The 16418-nt window shown below is 44.7% G+C and overlaps 1 protein-coding gene across 1 annotated transcript in view; it reads right to left on the minus strand.

The window, feature by feature from the left end:
* The window catches only part of sema4gb (sema domain, immunoglobulin domain (Ig), transmembrane domain (TM) and short cytoplasmic domain, (semaphorin) 4Gb), a 176427-nt gene extending 160395 nt beyond the window's left edge, over positions 1-16032 (minus strand). Inside the window, exon 1 of the mRNA XM_072557084.1 lies at positions 15734-16032. The gene's annotated coding sequence lies outside the window, so the exon portion shown is untranslated. The remainder of the gene's footprint in view (positions 1-15733) is intronic.
* Between the last annotated feature and the right edge of the window lie 386 nt (positions 16033-16418).

The raw sequence follows: 16418 nt of genomic DNA on the forward strand, positions 1-16418 counted from the left end.
CTGACGACTGGACGAGGATCGGAGGGCTGAGCAATCTATGTTATATGTTTCCATGTTTCATCTGACCTCAAAACAGAGTGGAACCAAGTCCAACGACCCTGCACTGTTCTACAGCAGGTATCCAATAAGGATTTTAACTGATTTGACCAATCCCTAGACAGAGGGAATGTTCAATGCCCAAATATCTACTTTGGGTGTATTCTTGAGACTGGAGGGCCAATAAGATACCCTCCAACATGGGAGGCACTGGAGTTTGCATTGAAGTTAAAAGTGGAATGTCTCCATGTTAAAGTGCCCTCTCAGCAACTTCCAAAATCATTAGACCATACAATGTAGTAGAAGTAGGCCATTCAGCCCATCGTGTCTACTCCACCATGGCTGATCTGACAATCCTCAATTCCACTTTCCAAATAACCCCTTGATTCCCCTTCTCACTAAAAATCTGTCTGTCTCAGCTTTGAATATATTTAATGACCCAACCTCAGATTCACTTCCACCTGAGAGATGAATTTCCTCCTCATCTCTGTAACCCATTATGTTGAGATTATGCCTCTGGTCCTAGACGCTCCCACATCGACCATGCCAAGTCCCTGAAGAATCATGTCTATTTCAATAAGGTCATCTCGTTCTTCTGAGCTCCAGTGAGTACAGGCTGAACGAACCCAAACTCTCCTCCTGAGACAGTGCCTCCATACCCAGGAACAGCCAAGTGAAGCCTCTCTGGACTGCCTTCAATGACAGCCTATCAAAACCTTCTCCAGTCTACTGGCCACAATTGTGGAGAGGTAGCTCTAAAAAAAGACCTTTAAATCAGATTACATAGCTTCCCATCACTTAGAGTCATTAGACACAACCCCGACATCCGCAAAGCTGACCCCCGAAACTAGCCTGAAGAAAAATGATTCCAAGGCAAGACGGTGCTGGCAACCTCAATGTGAGAATATCCTTCCATCCAACCCCATAATGCAGAGAGAATCCTACCCTTGCTCAATATTTAAGAGGTATTATTTTAATATCTTTATGTATGCGTGAGTGTGTTTGTGTCTGTCTGCGTGTGTCTGTGTGTACCTATGAGTGGAAATGAGTATGTGAATGCACACGCTTGTGGGAATGTACATGTGTCTATGCATGTGATTATGTGTACGCATGTGAATGTATGTGAGAGTTGTGTGGGATATTGTGCGTGTGTCAGTGTGTATTAGTGTGTGTATCAGTGAATGTGTGCACGTGTGTGAGAACATGTAAATCAGAGTATGTGCGTATGTGTATGTGTGAGTGAGTGTATGTGTGTCAGTGTGTGTTGTATATATATATATGTGTGAGTCTGTTTGAGCATGTGTGTGTGAGTGAATGTCTATCTGTGTGTGTGTGTGTTGTGTGTGTGTATATGTGATAGTGAGAGTGTCATTGCGTGTGCATCAATGTTAAATGGGACAGACTGGCCCAGGTAAAGACCTTAGTGGGGTGTAAAGGTTGGTATCTGAATGCAAAATGCCCAGGTATTACACAGAAACATTACTTAGAAGCACATTCCAAATCACCTTCAACAAGCTCAATAACACAAACACAGAGAAACTAAACTGCAACAATTTAAGTACATCCTCACGTATATCTGCACATTGTAGAAGTGACTTGCATATTTTAAATCTAGATTGGCTCTCTGTGTCACATCTAATTTAGGCTGCACACAATTACAGGAAAACTCCAAGGACACACCTATGTAAATATTAGCATATTGCGGAGTCACTGTGGAAATACTAGCACACTTCCAGAACATTTCCACATCTTGGCAATACTGGCACTCCCCCAGATCCTGCACCCCAGAAGTCTTGGCACATTCCCAAATCCTCCCATGCCTGGAATATTGGCACACATCCAGGCAGCAGCCCCTTTGGAATATTGGCGCATTCTGTGTTCCCCCTTGGGAATACTGGCACACTCCCACGAATCATCCCCCTTCAGAATATTGGCATATTCCCGGGGTTCCCAGCCCTGTGGGATATTGGCACACTCCCAGAGGGCACCCCCCCCCCCCCCATTGGGAATATTGGCACATCTCGGTGGGGCGCCCTCTGTAAATACTGGCAGAGAGGCAATGAAACAGCAACAGGAGACCCCCTGCAGATGCCACCACCCTCTCAGGGATAACACCATCTGAGTAAAACACTGAAGATTGATATCCTGAGGGTACATTGAGGGTTGAAAGATAGTGAAAACCATCAAAGAGAAGGTAGCGGTCAGTTTTCCAAATTGAAGCTTCCACTGTGGGGAATGTCACTTTTCAGGAACCTATGTCACAAATCTCTCCGTGTCAATCGTTAAAACAGTTGGAAAATCATTAGCAACACAAACTAGAATCTGTCTTCCACCAACATTTATGGATGTGCTTAACCTTCTGAGAATTACCAAATAAACTATGTTGGAGAGACAGCACGTCCAACAGTGCCCTGCTCCCTCAGTGATGCACTGAATCATCAACATTTGTTTCCCTGTGTTCAAAGGTGGGAGTGGGATTTGAACTCAGAACCAGATGATTCCCTGATCAGAGGGCTACCAACAGAGACACAGACGGGCACAATGCTGGAAAATCTCAATGTCTGAAAGACAGAGAGGGATAAACACAGCTAACAGTTCAAGCTGAAGATCTTCCATCACGACTGCCTGCTTCTTTCTCCACCCCTGCTGAGTATTTCGGTTTTAATTCCAGACAAGGGGAGTTCCTGTCTGTATTTTGTTTTGGAATTACGCATTTTCCAACCCTTCCTCCCACGGTTACAGCTATGGATTCCCAACAGGAAGTTGGAAAATTGCCCACACTCAGTGGAAAACGTTTTGTTGATCGATGATCAGCAACAGGAAGACCAAAGAGCAACACAGAGTGCTGGAGAAACTCAGCAGGTCTGTGGAGAGAGAAACAGAGTTAACGTGTCGAGTCTGGTATGACTGTTCTTCAGGAGAGTCAGGAAGACCGCAAGCAGGCTGCGATGATGAGAGATAAGACCATAAGACACAGGAGTGGAAGTAAGGCCATTCGGCCCATCGAGTCCACTCCGCCATTTAATCATGGCTGATGGGCTTTTCAATGCCACTTACCCGCACTCTCCCCGTATCCCTTAATTCCTTGCGAGATCAAGAATTTATCAATCTTTGCCTTGAAGACATTTAACGTCCCGGCCTCCACTCCGCTCCATGGCAATGAATTCCACAGGCCCACCGCTCTCTGGCTGAAGAAATGTCTCCTCATTTCCACTCGAAATTGACCCCCTCTCATTCTAAGACTATGCCCACAGGTCCTAGTATCCCGCCTGATGGAAACAAATTCCCAGCGTTCACCCATTCTAAGCCATGCATTATCTTGTATGAGGCCACCCCAATTGTTGAGGTCCACACGGAAGCTCAACCACTTAGAGTCACACCACAACAAAGCTGAAGTCCAAGTCCACATTCACAATGTGCTAAAGCCTCGATTAGTATGTTAAAATCATTCCACACTGTCACAAATTTAGTAACCATGGTAACTGTAAAGCAATAGTAATGGCAACCTCCCAGAAAATTAGCAGTGAATTCAATTATCAGTCTCTCATCTGGTCGAGATTGATCATCAACTATTTGTGTAATTCAAGTAAACCTCTCGAGTAGATGCAGGATTACCTCATACACTACAGATTGGTTTTTCCTCAGTGTAAGTAGGAAGTGAACAGCCTCATTTTATGTATAACCGCATATTATCTTCTCAAGGATGGAATTATCTTTTACAACTTTCAACCCACTGGAGTCATTTCCGTTCTCTAATATGGGAAATCGAGGTTGCAATTTGTTCAATACAATATTTCGAAAACAATTCATAGGAGGTGCAGGAGTGCTATTGATGGGATAATATTTGCATTTTATACAGTGCTATATCACATCAAACACTGTAAATTCACACAATGACTCACGTTCTAACTGCAGGGGCAGCGAGCGAGTAAGGCAGATACAACATCCATTTGTGCCAGGAACACAGAACTTTACAAATGGAACAATAAAAAAAAACTGGCCCAGCTCCCCACTTGCTCTTCGTGGTTCAGAGGAAGAATGTTCGCCAGAATATTGTCAAAATGTCAAGAGGCCGTCAGGTTTTGGTATTGTCTAGATGGGGGCAGCTCCAACAACACTCAAGAAGCTTGATATCATCCAGAGACAAAGCAGCCGCTTGATTGGCGCCACATCCACAAACACCCACTCCCTCCACCACTGACGCTCAGTAGCAGCAGTGTGTACTATCTACAAGATGCGCTGCAGAAATTCACCAGCATTCCTCAGACAGCACCTTCCAAACCCAAAACCACTTCCATCTAGAAGGACAAGGGTTACAGATACATGGAGCACCACCTCCTACAAGTTCCCCTCCAAACCACTCACCATCCTGACTTGGAAATATATCGCCATTCCTTCACTGTCACTGGGTCAGAATCCTAGAATTCCCTCCCTAAGGGCATCGTGGGTCAACCCACAGCACATGGACTGCAGGGGTTCAAGAAGGCAGCTCACCCCCACCTTCTCAAGGGGCAACTAGGGACGGGCAATAAATGCTGAGCCCAGCCAGTGACACCCACTCACTGTAAGTGAATAATGAAAAGATTTCCAAGTCAGGCACTTCCAACAGCGCCCAGTACTTTAGCGGAATGCCAGATTAGATAATGAGAACAAATTGCTATGGGAGTTCAAACTGAAAACCTTAGGTCTAGATGGGGCCTGTTATCAATTATGGAGAGGGGTGCGGTGGGGGAGGGAGAGAGAGAGAGGTGGCACCCAATTGCTGCCTATTTCCAAAATAACCGTTGTGATCACCGTCTTCCGAACAGCAAAGAACAACTCGACTTCAAAGAGAAATGGACTGGTAGATTGCCAATGCACACAGCGGGTACAGACTGCGGCCATCATCCCCACACTGACTACAGCAGTGGTACACTGTCCCCTTCTCAAGTAGCACTGGGGAGAAGTGGATAATAAACACTAACCCAGTGAGCAGGAACCCATATACCAGTGGAAGTAACAAAAGTTAGACTGGGATGGATAAGACTTGCCACAGACGGTGGGGTCATGGGAGTAGGGGTCAGTGTAGGGGTGAGGGAAGTAGGAGGAGGGACAGAAGCTAAGGCGATCTAACCAAAGGTGACACCAACAACAGAAGAAAGATGAAACAGTACATTCACAAGATCCTGGTGCAGGATCTGCCCATGCAGATTCTGAAAACCTCTTGAGTTTCCTGATGTTCGTGTCAGTGAAAGGAAGCCAGGATAATGACAATCTGAGGCTCTGTCCCTGAGACAATGTGAAAATAACACACTCACACTCAAAACAATAGCCAAAACCCACGAGCTATTCTGGGCATGAGAAAACACCATCAGAATTTATTTTTAATTGAAAATCTAATGCTTAACACCAGTGGCATGATCCCTGGTCCTTTTCCAATTATTTTTGGTTTGACACATCAAGACTGAGCAGTCTAGTGAGTGACTACAGACTTCCTTATTACCATCTCACTTATGGGCCTCATTTCAGGACCAACTCTTCATTAATAACTTCCTCCGTCTCTCCACGTTGTGCAAGGTTCAACCTCTGCTCATCAAATTGTCAACAAGGTCGATGTTTCACAGGCGGATATGGGCAGAAAGGTTTGGGAGAAAGGTGAGTTTTACAGTCCCACCCCACAATCCCAGACAATTGTCTCAATCTGCCCACCGTTTCTAAACCTAGCTCCACAGGGAAAAAAAGAGTCAATTGCACAATTTTATAGGGTAGTTTTCTCTCGTCTTCTGTTCACAAACAGAGCGATTTTTAAATAAATTCTTATTGCTTTCCCCTTACCTACTGACTCCCCAAAGCCTGTCCATCAGCTACAAGGCACAAGTCAGGAGTGTGATGGAATACTGTCTAGATTAGAGTGGTGCTGGAAAAGCACAGCAGGTCAGACAGCATCCGAGGAGCAGGAAAGTCACCATTTCGGGCAAAAGCCCTTAATCAGGAAGAGATGGAATATTCCCCACTTGCCTGGATGGGTGCAGCTCCAATAACACTCAAGTAGCTTGACACTCCAGAGACAAAGCAGCCGTTTGACTGGCACCACATCCACAAACACCCACTCCCTCCACCACTGACGCTCAGTAGCAGCAGTGTGTACTATCTACAAGATGCAATGCAGAAATTCACCAAAGATCCTCAGACAGCACCTTCCAAACCTACGACCACTTCCAACAAGGACAAGGGCAGCAGATACTTGGGAACACCAGCCCCTGCCAATATTCCACTCCGATCTACTCACCATCCTAAACCACTGTTCCTTCACTGTCGCTGAGTCAATATCCTGGAATTCCCTCTCTAAGGGCATTGTGAGTCACCCACAGCAAATGTTGAAAAGTGTGGCGTTGGAAAAGCACAGCAGGTCAGGCAGCATCCGAGGAGCAGGAGAACTGACGTTTCAGACATATGCCCTTCTTGAACCAACAGCAGGTGGACTGCAGCTGTTCAAGAAGGCAGCTCACCCCCAACTTCTCAAGGGGCAACTAGGGACAGGCAATAAGTGCAGGGCTCAGCCAACAACACCTGTGAACAAACTAAAAAAAGATGTAAAAGATCCCATTTGTGATTGCAATTAGGTGTGGGGAACTCTCGGACAATGGTTATCCCTCAAATAAACAGCACTGCACACAGACCGATTTGCAAGATTATTATCTGGGATCTTACTGTGTGCAAACTGACCACAACATTTCCTCGCACTAAAGCAGTGACCACACTTCCAAAAGTATTACTTCAGTTGGAAAGCACTTTGAGATACCTTAAGGTGATGGACCTTTTTGGAAGGACATTAATTCTGGCATGACCCAGGACTGTCACTGTTCACCCTATTACTGTGAGGTTCTCTAGTATCCTCCCAGAATTACAGTGGAAAGCCGTGAGAGATGGTGTGAAGTGCACAGGAGGATCCCAGCTTATTGTCTGCACTTGCAGCGCGTTCTAAAATTCAGCATGTTGTGTAAAGGTAATTCTGAATGAGACCAGGCAGACCCATTCCAGACACACGGTGCAGTGGGAATGTCCTTGCCCCATATCTGAGGTCTATTGTGAATCTAGTGCATGAGATTAGTGGCTGTGACTAGTTAACAGTTCCATAACCATGGTGTCTTGTCACTACAGCAATGGTGAATTAAATAGGCTCTACCTGGCGTATGGCTCAAACTGAGCTCGTAAATATTCACCAAAAATGGTGAAATCTTGTGCTTGTAAAAACAATCCTTGAGGGGCACGGCTTTCACGTTTGACTCAATCTGGTGAAATCGGGGGAAGGTCTGTTTAAATACCTCTATTGTCCTCTTTATGCTTGGACATAGCATACCAAAACATGGTCAATGTCAGGGTCAAACCTGCTCCAATTTTCCAGAAATCACTGCCCCTGGTGCTTGGAATCCTGTCCGGACAGGAACCAAAAGCCCAAATACAATTTCCATCTTTGCCCCTGGATCACCTCAGTCCCAAATGCCCCGAGAACAAGCAGCAGAGCCAGGTACGAGTATAGCCTAACAGGATCATTAAGGCAGAGGTCGGGCCAGCTGACTGTGGCCTGAGTTTTTGCTGTGGGCTGAGTTTTTGATTTGCAGCTACCTGTGGCTTCTGAGGCTGCAAGACTTCCACAGTTAGCACTCTTTCTGTAACAAGGGCTGCTACTTCAAAAATGCTGCTGTGTTCACCCACTGCCACTTCCGAAACCCTTAATCCCCACACAGCATGGCAGCATTTGTCAGATCCAGATACTCAAATCCAGACTGTCAAATCTGGACTGTCAAACCCAGACACTCAAAACAGAGGGATCAGCCACCGGGATGGGGTGAGTATATTTAACATTGGCCACTTGTCCAATTAGGCTACAAAAATGCACCCTGTCACCCCTCCCCCCATTAGCTCTATGAGAATGACCCAGGCCCTGAGCACACTCTGCCTATTCACACGGGGGGAGAATCAGGTTCATCGCGTCCAAGTGAAATGCAGCTTCCTGCTGGGATATTCGGCAAGGGTGTGTACTCTAACGCACAGACCAGAACAAGTTTAAATCCAATATTCACAGGGTGGGGGGTCAGCCTGTGGAATTCACTACTGTGGAGGGCAAGTCACTGAACATACTCGTTAAATAAATAGATAAATGTGCAGGATTTAAAGGCTTCAAGGTATACAGGGGAGAAGGTGGAAATAGAGATAAATGATCACGTTGAATGGTGGAGCAGCCTCAAGGGGCTGAATGGCCTACTCTAGATTCCTTGTTTCTAAGACAGAGTGTGTGCCAAGTTACTTATTCTCAGCTGAGCTTGGTAATAGAGCCATACAGTGTAACCTCCAGGTTCCAAAGTCCTGGAAGGAGTACAGGAAGTTCAGTGAGGTTCCCACTCAGAGACAGGTGACCACCCCCCCCCGCTGTGTCGAGTATAAAGTCTGAGCTTCATGGTCATTGACCCCACTGCCATCATGTGATAATTGTTGATTCATCCCAAATCCATTACACAGGGCCCCAGGTGGAGTGCTGTCCCATGGTGAAAGCAGCATGGGAGAGAACGGAAAAGATCAACATGATTGGTTCAGAGATGAGGAACTTGCATCGCGTGGCCAGAATGGGGAAGCTGGGGTTGTTCTCAGCTGTGGGAAGATTCACACCCACAAGGAAATGATTTCAAATGACTGGCCAAACAAGTAATGGTGACATAAGCAGAATAAATACCTTCTCCTGCAGACCGTGGCTGAAATGCATGTGTTCCTTGCTCATGGTTAGTATGTCTGCCTGTCACACACAACAGGCTGGAGTTCAATTCACTGATGGGGAGAACAGGTTACCTTGAGGAGGGGTGGTCAGCTCAGTTGGCTTGTTACGCAGCACACCACCAACAGCGTGGGTTCGATTCCCACACCGGCTGATGTTACCATGAAAGACTCTCCTTCTCAAACTCTCCCCTGACCTGAGGCAGAGTGACCCTCAGGTTAAACCCCCAGCAGTTGTCGCTGTCGCTCTCTCTCTCATGAGTGAGCAGGACTATAGCGAGTTTACTTTTACCTGGAATGCACTGACTGAGAGTGTGGTGGAGGCAGGTTCAATTGAGCTTTGAACAGGAATTGGATAATTCCTGATGAAGAAGTAATTTGCAGGGCTATGGGTAAAAGGGAGGGAAGAGCTAGATTGTCCATAGTGTTCAGGAATGTGTAGGTTAGGTGCATTAGTCAGGGGGAAGTGTAGAGTAATAGGGTAGGGGATTGGGTTTGAGTGGGATACACTTCGGCGGGTCGGTGTGGACTTGTTGGGCCGAAGGGCCTGTTTCCACACTGTAGGGATTCTATGATGCTAGATGAATTACTTCTCAAGAAGGACAAAGAAATTTGGACCAAAGTTTATTGCTTAACCAACATGAGTGAATTGTCGATAGCTGGTCATTGTCACAGTGACGTTAGTGGGAGCTCACTGTGTGTAAATTGGTTGCTGTATATCCCACACTGTGACAGTGACAAGGTTACAAAAATGGTGCATTCAGGGGGGTCCCATTGTTGGAGGGAGAGCTGCTGTAGTGGAGACCACCTCAGATACCAGCCGAGAAAGAATGGACAGTGGTCCATCAGGAGCTAGTCATATCTGAGTGCTTTCATTAAATTTTATGCACTTTTTCACATAGAGGGTGGTACGTGTATGGAATGAGCTGCCAGAGGAAGTGGTGGAGACTGGTACAATTGCAACATTGTATATTGGATGGGTATATGAATAGAAAGGGTTTAGAGGGATATGGGCCAAATGCAGGCAAATGGGACTAGATTAATTTAGAATATCTGGTCAGCTGGACAAGTTAGACCCAAGGGTTTGTTTCTGTGCTGTGCATCTCTAGGACTCTATACCTTACAAATTCTAATGGCAGGACATCAGGTATCAGAAACACACATTTTTATTGGTCAGGATTACATTAAAGGTGCAGTCAAATTATAGTAAACATGCCAGATATGTCATGCAGTCACATATCCCCAATTGAACCTGCACTTTTGATTCCAAAACCATTTAGTAGGTCTTAATAAGTTGTGTAGATACCCTGCCTAAAAGCAGGAGTGGGAATCCCTATCAGTGGATGATTATTGTTGTTTCCATAGGATTGCCTGAATTATCTACATTGCCTTTTGAGGAAGTTACTCCAAAAAATAGCAATGGATGTGTTCAATGTTTCTATGAGAATTGGATTACCTAAAGAAATAAAATCAGATCAAGACTCAAATTTTATAATGCAAATATTCAAAGAAATGATAAATAGTGTTGGAATAAAACAATTCACATTGTCTGCTTATCACCCACAATTGCAAGGTGCATTCTGAAGTATCTTTAATTATACATTTTCATTCTCTTTTGGTGGGAGCTGTGATATAAGGTGGGTACTTTATCTATAATTTAATAAAATTTATTTTAGAGTTTGGATTTGAACTTGTAGCATATATGATTTTGTCTGTGTTTCTGAACTAACTTAATGATTAAGTTGTGAACATTTATGTAGCCTGGGTGCTTTACTTCTAACATAGTTTGAGAGGGACAAAATTTTCACGTCTTTATTCACACTTCCTTTCCATCTCTGTCTTCCTTTTGGCAACACAATCAACCACTTTGTCTTTGGCTCTGAGTACCTTTACATTCTGTTCCACTCACTCATCCTCTGTCAATAGCAGAAAAAAACCATTTCCAACCTGCTCCACTTCTGAAGGGGAGTTATACTGGACATGAAACACTAACTCTGTTTCTCTCTCCAGCAATACTGCCAGACCTGCTGAGTTTTTTGAGCATTTCTCATTTTTATTTCAGATTTCCAGCATCTGCATTATTTTGCTTTTGTTTGTCCATGTAATAATTTTAATTAAACTGCGTGCCTCAGATGGAACATCTACTTTAAATGTTTTACCGGGCTCGAGAGACAAGAGTTGCTGGGTCTAACAGGTACGTGCCTTTCCACTATCTCTCTAACGCTGTCTGACTGGTTGTTTTTCCAGTCCTTTTGTTCCACAGCAGTAACCTTCTTTTTAAACTTAAAATACACATCTTAATACCAAGTGCCAGATCCATAAACATCAGATGTAGGAAAGACTATTACTATGTTAAGAATCATAGAATCCCTACAGCGTGGAAGCAGGCCATTCGGCCCATTGAGTCCACAGCAACCCCCTGAAGAGCATCCCACCCAGACCCATGCCCTTACCGTCTAATCCCTGCATTTACTTTTGTCTAACCCACCTAGCCTGCACATCCCTGGACACTATGGGACAATCTAGTATGGCCACATCTTTGGATTGTGGGAGGAAATCGGAGCACCCTGATGAAACCCACGCAGACAGGGGGAAAACGTGCAAACTCCACATAGACAGTTGCCTGAGGCAGGAATCGAACCCAGATCCCTGGTGCTGTGAAGCAGTGGTGCTAACCACTGAACCACCCTGAAGATTCTATCTAGATGCAAATTGTTATTGTTGTTGAATTTGATACTTGCTGTTCTAACCAGTCATTAAGACAATAAACAAAACAGTCCTTTAGCATGTCTCAATCTATTTGTTACACTCCTGTCCTCAGCATTGTAGATCTAATGTGCAAGACAGACACTATGGACAATAGCAGGGATAACTCAATCCAAAATCACAGGAAGCAGCCTTCAAAAGACGACTGACTCTCTTTCACAGCAAGACATACATCCTGAGCTGCGAAAAATATCTAACCACTGCCGGTTCATTATTAGATATGGATGGTTCCATTAACTTACCAGTCAATACACACATCACACCCACAAACGCTGCTCACTTATCTCAAGGGGTCTCATTACGGCTTTGGGAGAAGGATTTTCTGGATTTTATTTTTCCTAATTGGCCTGTGTTTTTGTTCAGTCTCTTAGCTCTCCCTGAAAATGATATCAGTCCAGGCAGGTAGAGTGCCTCTGGATCATGATACAGACAGAATTATAATTACATGAGGCAAGTTTGATCAGGCAAGAGGAATGGGTGTGTGTCGGGGGTTAGACTGGATTTAAGAGTGAAGGACTTGGGGGGGGGGGTGCATTTGACCTCATGGAAACCTGTAAAATTCTAACAGACAGATTAAACACATGAAGGATTTTCCTAATGACCAGCAATTCCAGAGCCAGGGGTCACAGTTTAAGGATAGGTCATTTAAGATTGAAAAGAGGAGAAATGTTTTCTCCCCGAGATTGGGGAGCCTGGGGAATTCTGCCACAGGAAGTGGCTGAGTTGGACAAGCAGGAGGCTGGAAGTGCACAGCAAGCCAGGCAGCATCAGGAAGTGGGAGGAAGTGAGGACTCAGATGCTGGAGATCAGCGTCAAAAAGTGCAGTGCTGGAAAAGCACAACAGGTCAGGCAGCATCCGAGGAGCAGGACAGTCAACGTTTCAAGCATAAGTCCTTCATCAGGACAGTGCAGGAGTCAACATTTGGGTATTAATCCTTCCCAGCCCTGAAGAAGGGTTACACCTGAAACATTGACTTCCCCACCTCCTGGTGCTGCCTGGCTTGCTGTGTTCTTCCAGCCTCCTGCCTGTCTACCTTGGATTCCAGCATCTGCAGTTTTTTTTGTCTCTAATAGAAAGTGGCTGAGGGCAAAACACTAAATTATTCCAAGAAGGAGTGAGATAGTTCTTACACCTAAAGGGATCAAAGGATATGTTGAAAAGTGGGATCAGGATACAAAGTTGGATAGTATTGAACGGAGGAGCAGGCTCAAAGGGCTGAATGGTCTGATCCTGTTCCTGTTTTTGATGTTTGATGTTTATTACTAATGTCAACCAGTCTAGTAATGCAGATACTGAGTATAATGTTCTGGGGCATAGGTATTTAAATCCCACACTGACAGATGGTGAAAGTTAAATTCAATTAATTAAAACTTACCATTGAAAGCCTGTTTTAGTCATGGACACTACAAAGCTTCAGCTGATTGACGTAAACCCCCTTTCCACTTCACGGTTGTCATATTGGGAAAGAAGTCTATTCGATGTACCGACACATGACAGCAGACCGACAGCAATGTCCCTCCTTAACCATCCCTCTGAAAGTCACTCTCTGATGGACAAATAGGGGTGGGTAATAATGATAGGCTTCCTGATGAAGGGCTTTTGCCCGAAACGACGATTTCAAAGCTCCTCGGATGCTGCCTGAACTGCTGTGCTCTTCCAGCACCACTAATCCAGAAATTGCTAATGACAGTTGGGTAAAAGTAACGAACCCTGTCTATTTATTTTTCCCATAACAGCATTTACTTTTTCACCATACAATCATGGATATTGACAGCACAGAATGAGGCCATTCCACCCATCATGTCTGTACTGGCTCCCGAAAAAGCAAATCCCATTCTCCAAAGCTATTGCCACAGTGCTATAACCAGATATGCCACTAACAATGTACGTATGACAATAATTATTATTTAATACTGATGAGACTGGTGATGGAGGTAAATCACCTACTCTTGACTGTAGTCGGCAAGACTAACTTTGGGGTCCTAATACACGGTGTTCCAAAGCCTCCAGATCTGTAAAGTAGCCTCACTGCACTGTTGCTAACACCATATAGCAGACTTGTCATAACTACCCCCATTACCTGACACAGTAAAACACTGTGGAGTAGCAGACAAGTCTCACAGTTTTTGCTGAGTCTCTCAAATGATATATTTTAATTTTAACGAACTCTTGAGCTTAGTTTCCGAGCCTAGCGATGATTGCTTTATGATGAGAGTCCTGGCCCAGAATGATCAGCATCGAGGGGGGGTGGGGCGGGGGCAGTGTGGGAGGGAGTTGGGGAATTTGAGTAAAAAGATACAATTACCAGGAGAGGCAAATTCAGAGCAACAGATCTCCTGGGACTTTCTAATATAGCTGCTGCTGACAGAAACAGCAACATCACTGTACAAATCCACAGGCACCATTAAAAAGGCAGCGCGGTACAGTATGACAAACTTCAGCTGCAACATTAATTCCTTCACACATGTATGAGCCGTCTGCTATTATCTGTTCTTTTTTAAGATAAAGGTGGGTGAAATTTAGGAGTTCCGCACCATAAATCAGCAACTCATTGTGCGAAGCCACAATCTTAGTGGCTCAATCGGGTTTTTTTTATCGTACAGGGATAAAATGGAGGGCGTTGAGTTCTGTTCCACCCCCCCGGATGATTTCAATGTAATTAAATTCTGCAGTTATTTAACTCTGTTGTAAGTCAGGCAGGGAGAGAGGGCAAAGGGGAGCCCACGTATTGCACTGAGGTGACGTTTAGCTACAACCCTTGACACAACAGCAAAGTCTTAGGACAACAGAAATACCAGCAAATAAAATACCAGCATGTGGACCAGGACACTAAATTAGATTATTTATGACACAACATAGGAGAAAAACTGTGGTAAAACACATCCAGATCACATAAGTTATTGCAAGAGAAAAACAGAACTGATTACAACTGGCAGAACATTCTAACCTCATCTGCAAATCCACAGGAATAAAATATTCCAATCAATTTAAGCTTTTCTTTTGCATTTTCTTTAAAAATAATTAAATAGTCTGGGTGAGAGTTGATATATTTGTTTTGCTGTATAACTCAATACTTCATGCTGAGTGATTTGAAAGGTTGACCTTTACGGTGAATGAAAACAACTGCTTCTAGAAAATACACAAGATATAGCAAAGGCAGAGAGCATGCCAAAGAGAAAATCATAGACAGATAGACTGGGGTTGATCTCTTTGAGGAAAGGAGAATGAGGGGAGACATGATTGAGATAAGAGTCAGAGAGATGTACAGCACAGAAACAGACCCTTCAGTCCGACCAGTCCATGCTGAACAGATATCCTAAATTAATCTAGTCCCATTTGCCAGCAACCGGCCCATATCCCTCCAAACCCTTCCTATTCATATACCCGTCCAGATGCCTTTTAAATGTTGCAATTGTACCAGCCTCCACCACTTCCTCTGGCAGCTCATTCCATACACACACCACCCTCTACGTGAAAAAGTTGCCCCTTAGGTCTCTTTTATATCTTTCCACTGAGATGTGTAAAATGACGAGGGGACAGGAAGAAACGTTTCCCTTTGGTGGTGGTATCAATGACGGGGGAGATTGATTTAAAGGCCTCTTCAGTCTGCTGCACACCATTAGGACAGGAATCCTTTCCCTTTAAAAACAATGCAGTCAAATAGACTGAACTTTTATGGGTCTTATACAGTTTGATCTTTGACACTGGGAAATGAGGAGTGGCTGAAACACTCTCGTAGCCTCAATGTATACAAAAATTAAAGAACAGATCTCGTACAAGAAACATAAATCTTCCTTCCTCACCCTCTCTGGAATGGGGCGGGGGAAGGAGCAAGGGGATAATGCCCAGGTCAGAGGTGGAAGTTCCTGACTCCCAGTGCAGTCAGGGCAGGGATAAAGGAGAGGGAACAGCATTCCCAATGTCCAACGCAGCAGAGAAAGAGCCCACGGCTGATATATATACACAGGGTCAGAGCTCAATGTGGAACATACACACAGGAATATATCAGGATGAGATGCGAATAGCATGCATTAAACATGGAAATATTTAAAAAGCGCTGTGCGCATTCCCAATGTCTAATGCTAATCTCTCGGAGTAATGAGTTCATTTGTGGCGAACACCACGTTGTTATGTGCCCCTGGATATCAAGGAGAGACCCACACTCCCAACATTTTCCCATACCTTGCTTCCAGTGGTTTCTTCTCTTCAGGAGACCGACATGCTTTTGAACAGGCGGAGTGGCTTGTCTGAGCTGAGCCGATCTTCCAGTCTCTCTCTCTCTCTCCAACAAAACGTGACGGAAGAAGCCAACCTCCCAGGGTGAATAAACTTCGCTTTTTTTGGGGGGGAGGGCTTCTTAAGGTCTTCCTTCCGCGCTGGGGCCAGGTGTACAGGAGGCTTTGTTGTGAACATGCAGGATAACAGCAGAAGGAAGGATTGCTTACCTGCTCCAGTCTGCACAGTACAGGGGTCAGCAAGCATCAGCAGAACACACACTATAACACTGTTCTCCGCGAGGTGGTGTATAAAGAGATTAGAGCAGGCTGCACACTCATTGTATTAACTATTAAATCATAACTTCCTGCAGTTCCGCAGAGATCATTCGGCCCAGCGTGCCTGTGGCAGCCCTTTAGAAGCCACCCTTACCCCCACAGTCTCCAACTTGCTTCCCAACCCCCCCCTCCCCCCGCTTTTCTTTTTCCAAATCCCTTTTGAAAATTGCTCTTGATTCCACTTTAACAGGGGCATTCCAGGTCAAAGAAACCTGCTGTCTTTCGAAATAAAAACATGCTGTAAATCGGATACAATAACAGAAGTTGCTGGAAAAGCTCTGGCAGCATCTGTGGAGGGAAATCAGAGTAAATGT

Source organism: Chiloscyllium punctatum, chromosome 38 (assembly GCF_047496795.1).
Source record: "Chiloscyllium punctatum isolate Juve2018m chromosome 38, sChiPun1.3, whole genome shotgun sequence".
NCBI classification, from domain to species: Eukaryota; Metazoa; Chordata; class Chondrichthyes; order Orectolobiformes; family Hemiscylliidae; genus Chiloscyllium; species Chiloscyllium punctatum.